The sequence below is a fragment of the Sapajus apella genome, unplaced genomic scaffold, assembly GCF_009761245.1.
Source record: "Sapajus apella isolate SASKATOON/1434 unplaced genomic scaffold, GSC_monkey_1.0 scaffold2, whole genome shotgun sequence".
Classification (NCBI taxonomy): domain Eukaryota; kingdom Metazoa; phylum Chordata; class Mammalia; order Primates; family Cebidae; genus Sapajus; species Sapajus apella.
In genome coordinates this window covers 54,281,505-54,295,124 of record NW_022436942.1, presented here as the reverse complement: position 1 = coordinate 54,295,124, position 13,620 = coordinate 54,281,505, and the positions used below count along the sequence as shown (strand labels likewise).

At 38.3% G+C, this 13,620-nt stretch overlaps 1 protein-coding gene across 3 annotated transcripts in view; it reads left to right on the top strand.

Moving 5' to 3' along the window:
* The window catches only part of NTN4 (netrin 4), a 123,776-nt gene that overhangs the window by 42,055 nt on the left and 68,101 nt on the right, over positions 1-13,620 (top strand). The window lies entirely within an intron of this gene.

Genomic DNA, 13,620 nt, shown 5'->3' with positions numbered 1-13,620 from the left:
ATTATCGCACAGAAACCAGCTTTGACAGTAAATGGGGACTATTATGGAGTAGATTTTAAAGTGGGAAAAATAAGAACCTCGATTTTTCTGCCTGGTATCATTGCTGTCCAGTCAGTAGAATGAATAAAAATTCTCCACGAAGAGGACTGACCCCCTCCTCACCCTAAGGCAGAGTTAAACTCTGTCCTCTAGCTTCATGCATCTCCTGGGTTTTTCTCTGAACTTTTACTTCTCTGCATCCCTCAGGAGACCGCAAACTCTCTGAGGATCTGTATGATCTTTGCATCCTCAGGACCAAGTGCATTACCTGGGCCAGAAGTAGGTGCTCAGTAGGTGTTCGGTTGAATGATAGCAACACAGGAACAGGGAGATGATGAAAAATTAGTGTCATTGTTCATCTGTCTTTACCTCACCAATTTCCAGAAAAGATACAGAGTGACTCAGCAGTAAGGACCTTGTTGGGACACATGCAGAGACCAAGGATGGGGACTGGCAAGGAGAAAAGAATAAGAGCGCTCCAATTCTTTGATTTTACATTTTGCCCTGGTACTTCTGTGCATATCAAAGCAAAATAATGGAAAAGGCTGCAGAATATTCAACTGCATTTCCTAAAGGGTAGACGTCCCTATTCTTTGTTCTTTCTCCCAGTCCTAGTATAGGACAGGCCCCCAGCAGCCAGGATCCAGTTAGCCAGCAGGACAGTTTGTGCTGGCTGGGCTGAGTCGCTGGCGCAGCATCGGGGTAACTACAATGACTAGGACAGTCACCAGAAAGTAACCAAAATAGAAACAGTGCTATTTCTTACAGTCGTTAATCCGGGGCTCTCAGAGTTGAAGAAAATTTTGCCGTCATTCAACAGATACCTGCTAGTTTCCAGACACTGAAGTATCTTTGAAATCCTACAGTATTGCTCCAAATAAAGAGTGGTATGATTTAGTGTATCTCGGTTAACTGGGTTCAGGTAGGATTCAGTCAGAAAATAATAGATATTAAGAGACATGTCGGCCGGGCGTGGTGGCTCATGCCTATAATCCCAGCACTGTGGGAGGCCGAGGCGGGTGGATCACGAGGTCAAGAGATCGAGACCATCCTGGTCAACAAAGTGAAACCCCGTCTCTACTAAAAATACAAAAAATTAGCTGGGCATGATGGTGTGTGCATGTAGTCCCAGCTACTCAGGAGGCTGAGGCAGGAGAATTGCTTGAACCCAGGAGGCGGAGGTTGCGGTGAGCCGAGATCGTGCCATTGCACTCCAGTCTGGGCAACAACAGCGAAACTCCATCTCAAAAAAAAAAAAAAAAAGAGAGAGACATGTCAACCTAGAAAGCTTATGTGAGGTGGAGTGCTCATAATATTTTGCCATGATATTTTAGTGAATTCGTGAAAGGAGAGTATGCAGGCCTTTTATTTCCTCAACTGTCTCTCATAATCCAAGCCATACAGGACCACCTCAGGGTAGAGTCCTGAGCAACATGACAGAGGCCCCCATAACATGGCGCAGGGTCGGCCCTCAATGAATATTTGTGGACTGAAGGACCTATGAGACTACCTAAATGGCTCTGATCAACCACATCAAAGTGCCAGCGTTCTCAAGGGCCTTATAAAAACTTCATGTGGCCAGGCCCAGTGGCTCACACCTGTAATCCCAGCACTTTGGAAGGTAAAGGTGGGTAAATCACCTGTGATCGGGAGTTCGAGACCAGCCTGGCCAACATGGTGAAACCCCATCTCTACTAAAAATTCAAAAATTAACAGAGTATAGTGGTGGGTGCCTGTAATTCTAGCTACTTGGGAGGCTGAGGCACAAAAATCACTTGAACCTGAGAGGCGGAGTTTGCAGTGAGCCGAGATCATGCCACTGTACTCCTGCCTGAGCTACAAAGCAAGACTGTCTCAAAAAAAAAAAAAAAAAAAGTAGTAATTTCTTTTTTTTTAAAGTAGATCCTCTAAATATAAACTTTCAGAGTTAACAACATTCAGGCTGAAGAGAAAAATTCTAGAGGTTTCTCTTCGTTCTGCCAAATTCAACAAGGGATAATTATTGCAAGTTAATAGACACTTTTAAAGAAGTCTTAAAATATAACTATTCTATACAATATACTGCCAGCAAGGAAATTATCAGCCTATAAAGCGTTCAGGATAACCAAGTAAAGGGAATTATACAGTAAGTGTTTACCATTTCCAAAGGATGTTAGAATGAGACATCTCCATCCTAGAAGACCCTATGGAGTGGAAACCTCATTTTCTTACTAACCTCAGGCTGCTTTGAAATTGGAAGTAATTTCCTTTTAAAATAATAGTAGTTTTCTGACATCCTTCTATCCCATTTTCATACTGATTTCAAATTCTGCAGCAGTGGTAGTGGCCCCTAGTGCTATAAGTAAACATGTGTTTGAGTTTGACTAAGCTAAGCCAAAACCATGGATAAGGCCAGGTAGCGGGTAAAAACAGCCTAAGTGGCCAAGACTATGTCGGCTTCCAGGGATCCAGTTCCATGACAATTCTTGCTGTCTCTACTCTCTTTAGAAAAAAGAAAAAAGAACCCATAAGCAATTGGACCGATAGTGGCTATGGTTGGAAATGTGAAGTATTCTGGTTTTAGATTTTTCCACCCCTAAGTTTGGATGCATTTGACTTTTATCTATGCTTTTTTCTGAATTAGAAAAGAGCTTGTGTTAAATTTGGAGACGGTTGCCTCTTTTGAATGTGGCGTTTTAATTCCTATGGTTGCTTCACTTGAGCAAGTTGCACATTGAAAGCGTAGTCTTTTGCTTTATTAAGAACATAGGCGTAGATTAATTGTCCTACATTTGTGCCTCTAGACACCATTCATTTTATGTATACGCCTGTAGAATACCTGGAATCTGATTGTGCCTGCAGAATGGAAGGTAACTTCTTAAGAAATACTGTTCTTTTGCGGGGTGCCTTAGGTATGTGTGCACACATCTAACCTTTTAGCACAGTTTTTATTTCAGCAGTGGAGTGTGGTCCCTGCACCAGCACCATCAGCCTTACCTGGCAACTGGTGAGAAATACACATTCTCAAACCTTACCCCAGACCCACTGAATCCGAAATTCCAGAGATGAGGCCCAAGAATCTATGTTTAACAATCCCTCCCAGGTGTTCTAATGCTTACTAAAGCTTGAAAACCATTGCTTTACAGACTAGGGCAATTCATCTGTGGCTAATATTGTTGCTAAAGTGAGGAATTAGTCAATGAAATCTGATTTTATGGGCTAGAATTTTTTTTTTTTTTTTAAGATAGAGTCTCGCTGTGTTGCCTAGGCTGGAGTGCAGTGGCACGATCTCGGTTCACCGCAACCTCCGCCTCCCGGGTTCAAGCAATTCTCCTGCCTCAGCCTCCTGAGTAGCTGGGATTACAGGTGCATGCCACCATGCTCAGCTAATTTTTGTATTTTTAGTAGAGATGAGGTTTCACCATGTTGATCAGGCTAGTCTCAAACTCCTGACTTCGTGATCTGCCCACCTTGGCCTCCCAAAGTGCTAGGATTACAGGAGTGAGCCACCACCCAAAGCTGAGCTAGATTTTCTTATGGCTGATAAAAGCAAATTAGGGAAGTTAATGGAAATGGCACCCTATTTCTTAAACTATATAAGATTTTAAGGTCATTTCCTTTCTTTGGGAGAAAAGAATAGAAAAAGAGATGCAAATGAGGTGCCTCATTTATCTTGATACATTCCTCCTGTGTCTTTTTTTTTTTTTTTTTTTTTTTTTTTTTTGAAAAGAGTCTTACTTTGTCACCCAGGCTGGAGTGCAGTGGCGTGATCTTAGCTCACTGCAACCTCCCTCTCCTGGGTTTAGGCAATTCTCCTGCCTCAGCCTCCTGAGTAGCTGGGATTACACGTATGCATCACCATGTTCAGCTAATTTTTGTATTTTTAATAGAGACGGGATTTCACCCTGTTGGCCAGGCTGGTCTTGAACTCCTGACCTCAAGTGACCTGCCCACCTCAGCCTCCCAAAGTGCTGGGGATACAGGCGTGAGCCACTGTGCCTGGCCCCCTCCTGTGTCTTTTAACACAGCATCACCTTCCCCATGTTTCCCCTTCTTCCCAGATCCATTCCACATATCCTCACCAGTTTAGTTTTCCTTTGTTTGTCCATTTTGCTGGAAGGCAGAACAGTGCAATGATGAAGACCCTGCTGTTGGAGCCAAACCCAGCTAAATTTTACTTACCACAGCATTTACTAAGTTACTTGGTCTCACTGAACCTCAGTTCTCTAATAAAAGGAGGATAATACCTACCTTTTGTAGTTATGGTAAGGATTTAGAAGTCTGATGCTCAGTGCCCAGGATAGGGTAGACACTACTTACATTGCTGTCATGATTCTATCGTGTTATCTCAGCCACCTCTACTCTTCTCCTTCATATACTACTTTGCCAGTAATGACAAAAATAAATCAGAGCTTATGTGCTATATGACATGTTTACAAGGCTGAGGGTTTTGTGGCAAGGAAAACTGTATTTTGACTCCAGCCTGCTGGAATCCCAGAAATTATGTGAAGAGATCTTAAGCTTTTTCTCTTTGCAGCTGTAGAGGACTGATTTAGTTGTCTTTGTTTTTTTAGCAGCTGGTGATTTTACAGCTGTCGGGTGATGAATGGTAATCAGAGGGAATATGGAACATTTCATTATTTTATTCAAATATCATCCACTGGATAATATGGAGGCCTTAGAGTACTGTGAGAAATATTTAATATTTACTGAGCTGTACTTGTTAAGGTCGATTTTTTTTCCCTGTAATTTGGAATTTATCTTAAAAGATGGTCGATATTTTGACGGAGGGGTCTTAGTCTGAGGGTAAACAGTGAGACCTGTGGAACCATATAAGGGGGTTTGAGGAAAATGTTACTTAGCTACCTAGCTGTGTAAGGCAGGTTTTAGAATCATTCATACAGTCTCATTATAAAAGTTTTTCCTGAGGAATCTGAATATATTCATTCCTGTATTTACGTTTACACATGTCATATGTCATGTTCTATAAATGAAGGACAGAATTAAAACTATGGTTTTTCTTCTTTTTAAAATTTACTCTTCTGTGAATAAGCCAAAAGCATAATTAGAAAGTAATCTTGTCACCACGCCTGGCTAAGTTTTATATTTTCATCAGCAGCAAACTCTGTCATTTGATTTGTCACATTAGGATATGGAGGAATAGGTAATCCTGTTGCCAGAGGAGGTGCAACATATTCCTAATATTAACAAAATGTAAAGCCTGCCAATTTGATACAATTAGCGTGAGCCTATCCTCAATCCTTATTTCAGTGTTCCTGTTATCATGGCATAGCTCTGCCCTAGCACTGAGTTACTCCCTTAGCACTAAGTAACCATAGGTGCTATAGAAAGTGCACAGAATGATGATTTTACTTTATTTACTACCTCATATTTCCTAATAGAAGGGCCAGGCAAATTCGCGTTCATGGCTGGAATTATTAGTGTTTTGACTGTGTTTTCTCTCTAGACAGTAAGACATTCTTTATTTTAATGGCAAAATTGCCCAGGATTACTTTTAGATGATTAGGAAACAAGAAGACTTTGGAACCAGAGGCATTCTAAAATAATCTTGGCACCCATGGAATAATTCCCTGTGGAATTCCTTTCAAGAGTTCTCCCAGAACAATTAGATATTTATTTATAGGCCTCTATTTCACATAGAGGTGAAAGGATAAAAATACCTGAAAGGTACAATGTTGATATCACACCTGACATCTCTGAAAGTGACATAGAAGCCAATGGGAAAGTAAGGTTGATTCTCCAAAATATAATATTTGTTCATTTAACTTTTCATGAACATGCTTTCCAGAAAGTGAATGTTTTTCCAGAAAACATACATATTTAGGTCAAAATTGGGGCATTGTAAAAGTATAAAAATGAATCTAACAGGTTTTAAATACCCATTCTATTATAAATTTGAAAAGGAACAATTCATATTTGACATTTTTCTTACTATAAAGTACTCCCCAAATATTCAAGGCATATCTCACTTTGCAAATTTTCTCATGAATACTTCCTTTTCAGTATAACATTTTGGGGTCCATCTGTGAATAGCCGGGAGCCTGGAGTCAGATCTCTGTGTCTGGAAGGCCTGGTCTTCCAATTTCACTGCTAATATAATGGGTTTGTAGGGAGAAGAAAGCTATATAAATAAAAAGAGAAAAACTGAGGTTACTGATAGATATCTGACTTCTGGTGCACAAATTGTATCTCCATGGTATTTCATTTGTGTCTTGCCAATTTTGTAACAGCTGAAAGCATACTTCAATTTGTCCTAAAACAGTTAAATTCAGTAGAAAATAAACTGTGATTTAGGTCCTTATTCTCTCTTACAAGGGGAATTTTAGTGACAAAACACATGAGGTTAAAACACATACACACACACACACACACACACACACACACACACACACACACACACATTCTCTCTCTCTCTCTCTCTTTATAATAATTCCAGGAGATGGGAAAAAGCCACAGCCATTTCAGATAGTAAGGAAAACAAGATCTGTTAATGTTGGCATTCAAAACCTTAATAATATAATGGGGCTACAATTGTATTACATCTTAGCAATGTAAATATTTTAATGGAATAAAATAGTAAATTAGTACACATAGGGATATAGAAGGGCTATAATATTTGTTAACTCATAAAAGATTTTTTTTTGTAATATGAGATTCTAATTTGGCATCTTTTTAGCTCTTCTAGTCTTTCGTTAGGAATAAAATAGAGAAAATTGTGGTTTCAAAAAACAAGACAAAATATATTTTAGTTTTAAGATAGCTCACATATTAGAATGGAAAAAATGATTATATTTGTTCTATTAAATATTTTATACATAATGTAAATATTATGCAAGTCATATGAGTAAACACAAATCAAGTGTCTTGCCTTTTAATTTTGCACCTCTAAGGTCATGTATTAGTTCGTTCTTGCACTGTTATAAAGAAATACCTGAGACTGGATAATTTATAAGAAGAGGTTTAATTGGCTCACGGTTCTGCAGACTGTACAGGAAGCATAGCAGCATCTGCTTCTGGGGAGGCCTCAGGAAGCTTCCATCATGGTGGAAGGCAAAGCAGGACCAAGACATCAGACATGGCAAGAGCAAGAGCAAAGGTGAGGGAGGTTCCACACACTTTTAAACAACCAGATCACTTGAGAACTCACTCTCCTGAGGACAGTGCCAAGGGGAATGTTGCTAAGCCATTCTGAGAAACTGCCCCCATGATCAAATTGCCTCCCACCAGGCCCCACCTCCAACACTGGGGATTACAGTTCAACATGAGATTTGGGTGGGGACACAGATCCAAACCATGTCAGGGCAACACTGCCAGGTGTGTAACTTAGCTGGCCCAGTCAGCTCTCAGAATTTCTGAAAGGCAGTGATTTCATTGTTTCCCAGATAAGAACCTAGTAGGCATTAAAATTAAAGAGAGCAGAGGATCATAGAATTTTCATAGGCTGAACAGAAGCAAAAAATCCCATAGCCTTTTAGTTCACATTTATAACAATTCAGTTCAACTTAACACACCAGGAATAGAAAGGAACTTCTCAATGCAATAAAGGTCAGCTATGAAAAGTCCCCTGTTAACATCTTACTTAATGGTGAAAAACCAAATAATTTCTCCCATGATCAGGGACAAGACAAGGATGTCTGCTCTCACCCCTTCTGTTCAATATGGTACTGGAAGTTCTAGCCAGGGCAATTAGGCTAGAAAAATAAGTAAAGAGCATTCAGATTAGAAAGGGAGAAGTGAGCCTATATGTATTCACAGATGACATAATCTTAGATTATGTCATCTCTTAAGAATTCACTCAAGAACTTAAGAATTCACCAAAAAAACTTAAAACTCTTAAGAATTCACCAAAAGACTATCAGAGCTGATAAACAAGTTACAAGATACAAGATCAACATTTTAAAAATCAGTTATATTTTTATATACTGGCAATAGAAAATCCAAAAATGAAATTAAGAAAACAATCTCATTTACAATAGTATCAAAAAAGAATAAAATACAGGAAATAAATTTAACCAAATGCAGGGCCTATACACTGAAAACCTTGAAACATTGTTAAAAGAAATTAAAGAATACCTAAGAGAAAGACATTCTGACTTCATGCATTAGAAGGCTTAATATTGTTAAAATGACAGTACTTTCCAAACTGACCTATTGATTCACTGTGATAGCTATCAAAATTCTAGCTGCTCTTTTTGCAGAAACGGACCAGCTGAAACTAAAATTCATGTGGAAAAGCAAAGGACCTCAAATAGCCAAAACAATCTTGAAGAACAACATAGTTGGAGAACTCACACTTTCCAATTTCAAAGTTTACCTCAAATCTTTAGTAATCAAAATAGTATGGAACTGGCATAAGGATAGGCATATAGATCAATGGGAGAGAGAGCTAAGAAATTAACCCATACGTTTGTGGCCAGTTGTTTTTCAACAAGAGCGTTAAGATCATTCAGTGAAGAAAGAATAGTCTTCAACAAATGTAATGGGGCAGCTGGACAGCCATATGCAAAAGAATGAATTTGGACCTTTACCTTACTCCATTTACAAAAATTAACTCAAAATGGATCAAAGAGCTACATGTAGAGCTAAAATTATAAAACTCTTATAAAGAAACATAGGTGCAGATCTTCATGATCTTGGATTAAGTAGTGGCTTCTTAGATATGACACCAAAAGCACAAACAGCAAAAGAAAACTAATAGGACATCATCAAAATTAAAAACTTTTGTGCATCAAAAGATATTGTCAAGAAAGTGAAAAGGCAATGCACAGAGTGGGAGAAAATACTTTCAAATCATATATTTGAAAAAGTTCTAGTATCCAGAATATATAAAGAAGTCTTACAACTCAACAACTAAAAGATAAATGACCCAACTTAATAATTGGTAAAAGATTTGAATGACATTTCCCCAAAGAAGATATGCAAATGACCAATAAACACAAGAAAAGACATTCATCATTCGTCATTAGGGAAATGCAAATCCAAATGACAATGTGATACCACTTTACATTCATGGCTGTGATCAGAAAGACAACAAGTGCTGGGGAGGATATGGAAAAGTTGGAACCTTCATGCACTGCTGGTAGAAATGTAAAATGCTACTGTTGCTATGGAAAACAGTCCAGCATTTTCTCAAAAATTTTAATATGGAGTTGCTATATGACCCAGAAATTCTACCCCTTAGTATATACCCAAGTGAATTGAAAGTATGTCTACACAAAATCTTGTAGATGAATGTTCATAGAAGCATTATTCATAGTACCCAAAAAGTGGAAACAACTCAAATGTCCATCAGTTTATGAATGGATAAACAAAATATGGTATATCTATATAACGGACTATTATCCAGCCATAAAAAGAAATGAAATACCGATACACATTATAATTTGAATGAACCTTGAAAATGCTGTGCTAAGTGAAACCCAGACACAAAAGCCCACATATTGTATTTTTTTTTAAATATGAAATGCCCAGAATAGACAAATCCATAAAGGCAAAATAGGTTGGTGATTGCCAGGTACTGGCAATTAAGGGGGAATGAGAAGTGACTGCAAGTGAGCATGAGATTTTTTTAAGGGGTGGTGAAAATGCTCTGGAATTAGACAGTGGCAATGATTGTACAACATTTTGTATATACTGAAAACCACTGAAATGTACACTAGAATGGTTAAAAATAGTGAATTTTATGTTATGTGAATGTTAGTAAGAGAAAAATCCATAGCTAAAAAAAAAAAAAACCCAAACAAAAACAGAAAAGCAAACATGGTGGGTCATATAGGAATTTTAGCAAATAAATATATTTCAAGACCAGTCATTAAACTGACTGCTTTTGGATGGATGAGCACTGAAGAAAACCAATTCTTTCAATAGCCGTGGCTGTTGTTTCCGGCCATATACAGATAGTCACAGATTTCTGAATGACTGTATTATGGTAGAGTTTCTAAACAAGCATAACTTTTTCATAAACCAGTATTCCACCTTCATTTTTCATGTGATCATATTCAATAATGAAGACTATATTTTACAAGGTTCACCTAGAAACAAGCAATTTCTTGATATGAAAAGAAGCATCTGAATGAATTAACAACAAAAAACTATGGAAGACAACACGCCCTAGCAACTGGCTTCTTATACTACAATCGGGCTCATTTATCTTAAACAAGTCAACTTTTGTAATACCCTGTGCACAGTAGAGACTCCTGAGTGACAGGCAGATGGTGCTGTCAAGAAAGAAGGGAAACAGCGGGAAACGTGAACTAGATTGGATTTAAAAAAAAAAAAAAATCTTTGTAAGAGAACGAAAAGTAGCCTGTGACAAGAAATTTTTCCCTTTAAAATAACCAGAAGCGCTGCGAACACATTGAGCAAATGAATGTCAACGGGTGAAAAGTACTTAATAATCCGCACAGCATTTCTAATAGAATTTACCTGGCCCCCAACTAATTATAACAACTCCTCTAAATCCTAGAAGACATTGACTAAAACCCTTCAACACCTTCCTTCATTCTTGAACGCTGCTCGACAGATAAGTTACCTACAAGATGAGTTCTACTTGTTTTTTGCTTTCACACAGTTTCCCAGGTTCTTGCCTAGTAGTTGTTAAGAGTTTAAACACCTTACTAGAAGTTATATATTGTTAATTCCATTTTTTGCTGCCTCTTTCTAAAATTATTTAAAATAGACATTAGGAGATTGAAATTGAAGTGATCCCCTTTTCCCTCCAAGAGATTCTATTATAAGAAGTTATTTTAGGTGTTTGTGGGAAGCAAAAAAAAAAAAAATCTTCTTGATGACATCACTGTTCTAAGATGGAACTTCTAATATTTTAGGAAATCTCTTGGGAGTTCTGCTCCTGTTCTGTCATTGATTTGCTTTGTGACCTTGGGAAAATTTAAGTATAGTAAGATAAGTACGAAGAAAAATTATAAAAACAAGACTTTAAGATCAAACGAAGAACAGAGATGGAGTAGGTATATGACGGTGTAGCTACGGCCTTAGTAACAGCATAGCGACCTAGTAGCAATTTGGTTTGAAAGAAATTTCAAATTAATTGGCTGTGTATTGAGATAGTTTCATATATAGTATTATAGAAAAGTCTGTCTACAGACAGGAATTACAGCAAAAATCGAGTAATACTTGATCATCTTTTACTCTATATTTACAGCTGAACAAACTATAGCTGTTATGGAGGAGAAAGGAGCCAATTTGTTATTCTAACGCAATGAAGACTTAGATACATTGAAATAAATATCTTAAAATCAGAGCGTCTTACTTTATTGCCATTGCATACATGCAGATCTGCAGCCAAGTTATGCACATAAACCAGCTCAATTCAGTCGTAGGAGCTAGTCAAGTAAATAGTCCTGTTGGACAGAAATCACTTTTAAAAGGCCAGTAGTCAGAAATAATTTTTAAAACCATTGGAAACAAAGAATAAGAAACAGTTCTATACAGTGAAGTAAATGATAGAAAAAAAATCTCATAAGTTGGTAACAGTATGATCTCATCTAAATGTAATCTTCTTAAGCCTCCTGGGCATTACAATTCTTAGTCCAATGCTATTTGCATTTTTATGGCAGAAATATTTATTACAGTCCCCAGAGGGAAGATAAAGTACAGGATGATTCTGAAAAGAGGAAGCTAGTAGAATTAACCTTGTGAAAACCCACTATACAAAACATGTTAAAATTCCATTTTTAGAAGTAAATCCTCAAGTCTTCTTGATTTAAAAAAAAAAAAAAAAAAAACTTTAGGTAACATGTGAAGGAAAAGAAATGGTAGTGTTAAAGGATAACTTTGTAAAAAGAAAGGTCATGACTCTTATATACATATAAAACAAACATGAGTCAAAGATGTATTTAACTCATTAATGAATGACAGGCCAGTAAGACATTACAAACGGTTCAAAGGAAAATTCAAATAATCACACATATATAGACAAATAAAGAATGCTAAAATAGGCCAGGTGCAGTGGCTCATGCCTGTAATCCCAGCACTTTGAGAGGCTGAGGTGTGTGGATCACTTAAGGTCAAGAGTTTGAGACCAGCCCGGCCAGCATGTTGAAACCCCATCTCTACTAAAAATACAAAAATTAGCTGGCTGTGGTGGCACCTGTAATCCCAGCTACTCAGGAGGCTGAGTCAGGAGAATCGCTTGAGCCTGGGTGGCAGAGGTTGCAGTGAGCCCAAGATAGTGCCACTGCACTCTAGCTTGAGTGACAGAGTGACGGTCTCAAAAACAAAAACAAAAAATGCTAAATGTATTTACAAATGGATGCAAAACAAGTCAATATGAAGGGTAATGATGAATTGCTTTCTACTGGACACAACTGATTTGCATTTTTATGGACAAAAATTATTTGCATTATTAATCATTTCCTACAACTTGCAGAGTTGTAAAATAGCTCAATGATAATAAAAGGCAGAGAAAACCTAGGGTGTGCATACTTGGTAGCATACTTGGTAATCTTTTGGTGGGGGGTATAGGGAGTGGATTTCAGAGTCTTTCACAATTTTTTCCTGACAGCAGGAAAGGTAATTTTGGTAATGAGGTTTCCAAAAGAAGCTATATCTGAACCTAAATTCCACAGTTACAAATAAAAGTAGTCTTGGCCTGGCGCGTCTATAATCCCAGCACTTATGGAAGGCCAAGGCCAGGGAATCACCTGAGTTCAGGAGTTCGAGACCAGCCTGACCAACATGGAGAAACCCCGTCTATACTAAAAATACAAAATTAGCCGGGTGTGGTGGCTCATCCCTGTAATCCCAGCTACTCAGGAGGCTGAGGAAGGAGAATCTCTTGAACCCAGGAGGTGGAGGCTGTGGTGAGCTCAGATTGTGCCACTGAACTCCAGCCTGGGCAACAAGAGCAAAACTTCGTCTCAAAAAAAAAAAAAAAAAAAGTAGCCTCTATCCCTGGCCTCACAAAAGATAGATTTGTTTTGTTCTAGAAAGTCGTTCTGAAGAGTAAGAGAGACTCCTACATAAAATTGCTCAAAAAGCCCAAATTGAAAGTGTACTGCTAACTTGCAAAAAACTACTCTTGAGCCAATTATGTATTTTTGAAACAATGGATTTTTTTTTTCTGGAGACTTGCTGTGTCACCTAGGCTGGAGTACAGTGGCACAATCTCGGCTCACTGCAACCTCTGCCTTCCAGGTTCAAGCAATTTTTCTGCCTCAGCCTTCCAAGTAACTGCGATTACAGCACACACTACCATGCCTGGCTAATTTTTTAATTTTTGGTAGAGATGGGGTTTCACAATGCAGGTCAGCTGGTCTCAAAATCCTGACCTCAAGTGATCTGCCCGCCTTGGCCTCCCAAAGTGCTGGGATTACAGGCATGAGCCACCACCCCTGGCCTAAAACAATGGAAATATTTTAAAACCTTCTTTCACTTCACTTTTTAAGTGAGGTTTTTGTTTTGTGTTTTGAGACAAGGTCTGGCTCTATGGCCCAGGCTGGAGTGCAGTGGCATAATCTTGGCTCACTACAACATCTGCCTCCCAGGCTCGAGGGATCCTCACACTTCAGCCTCCCACGTAGCTGGGACTACAGGTGTTCACCAGCACACTGGGGTAATCTT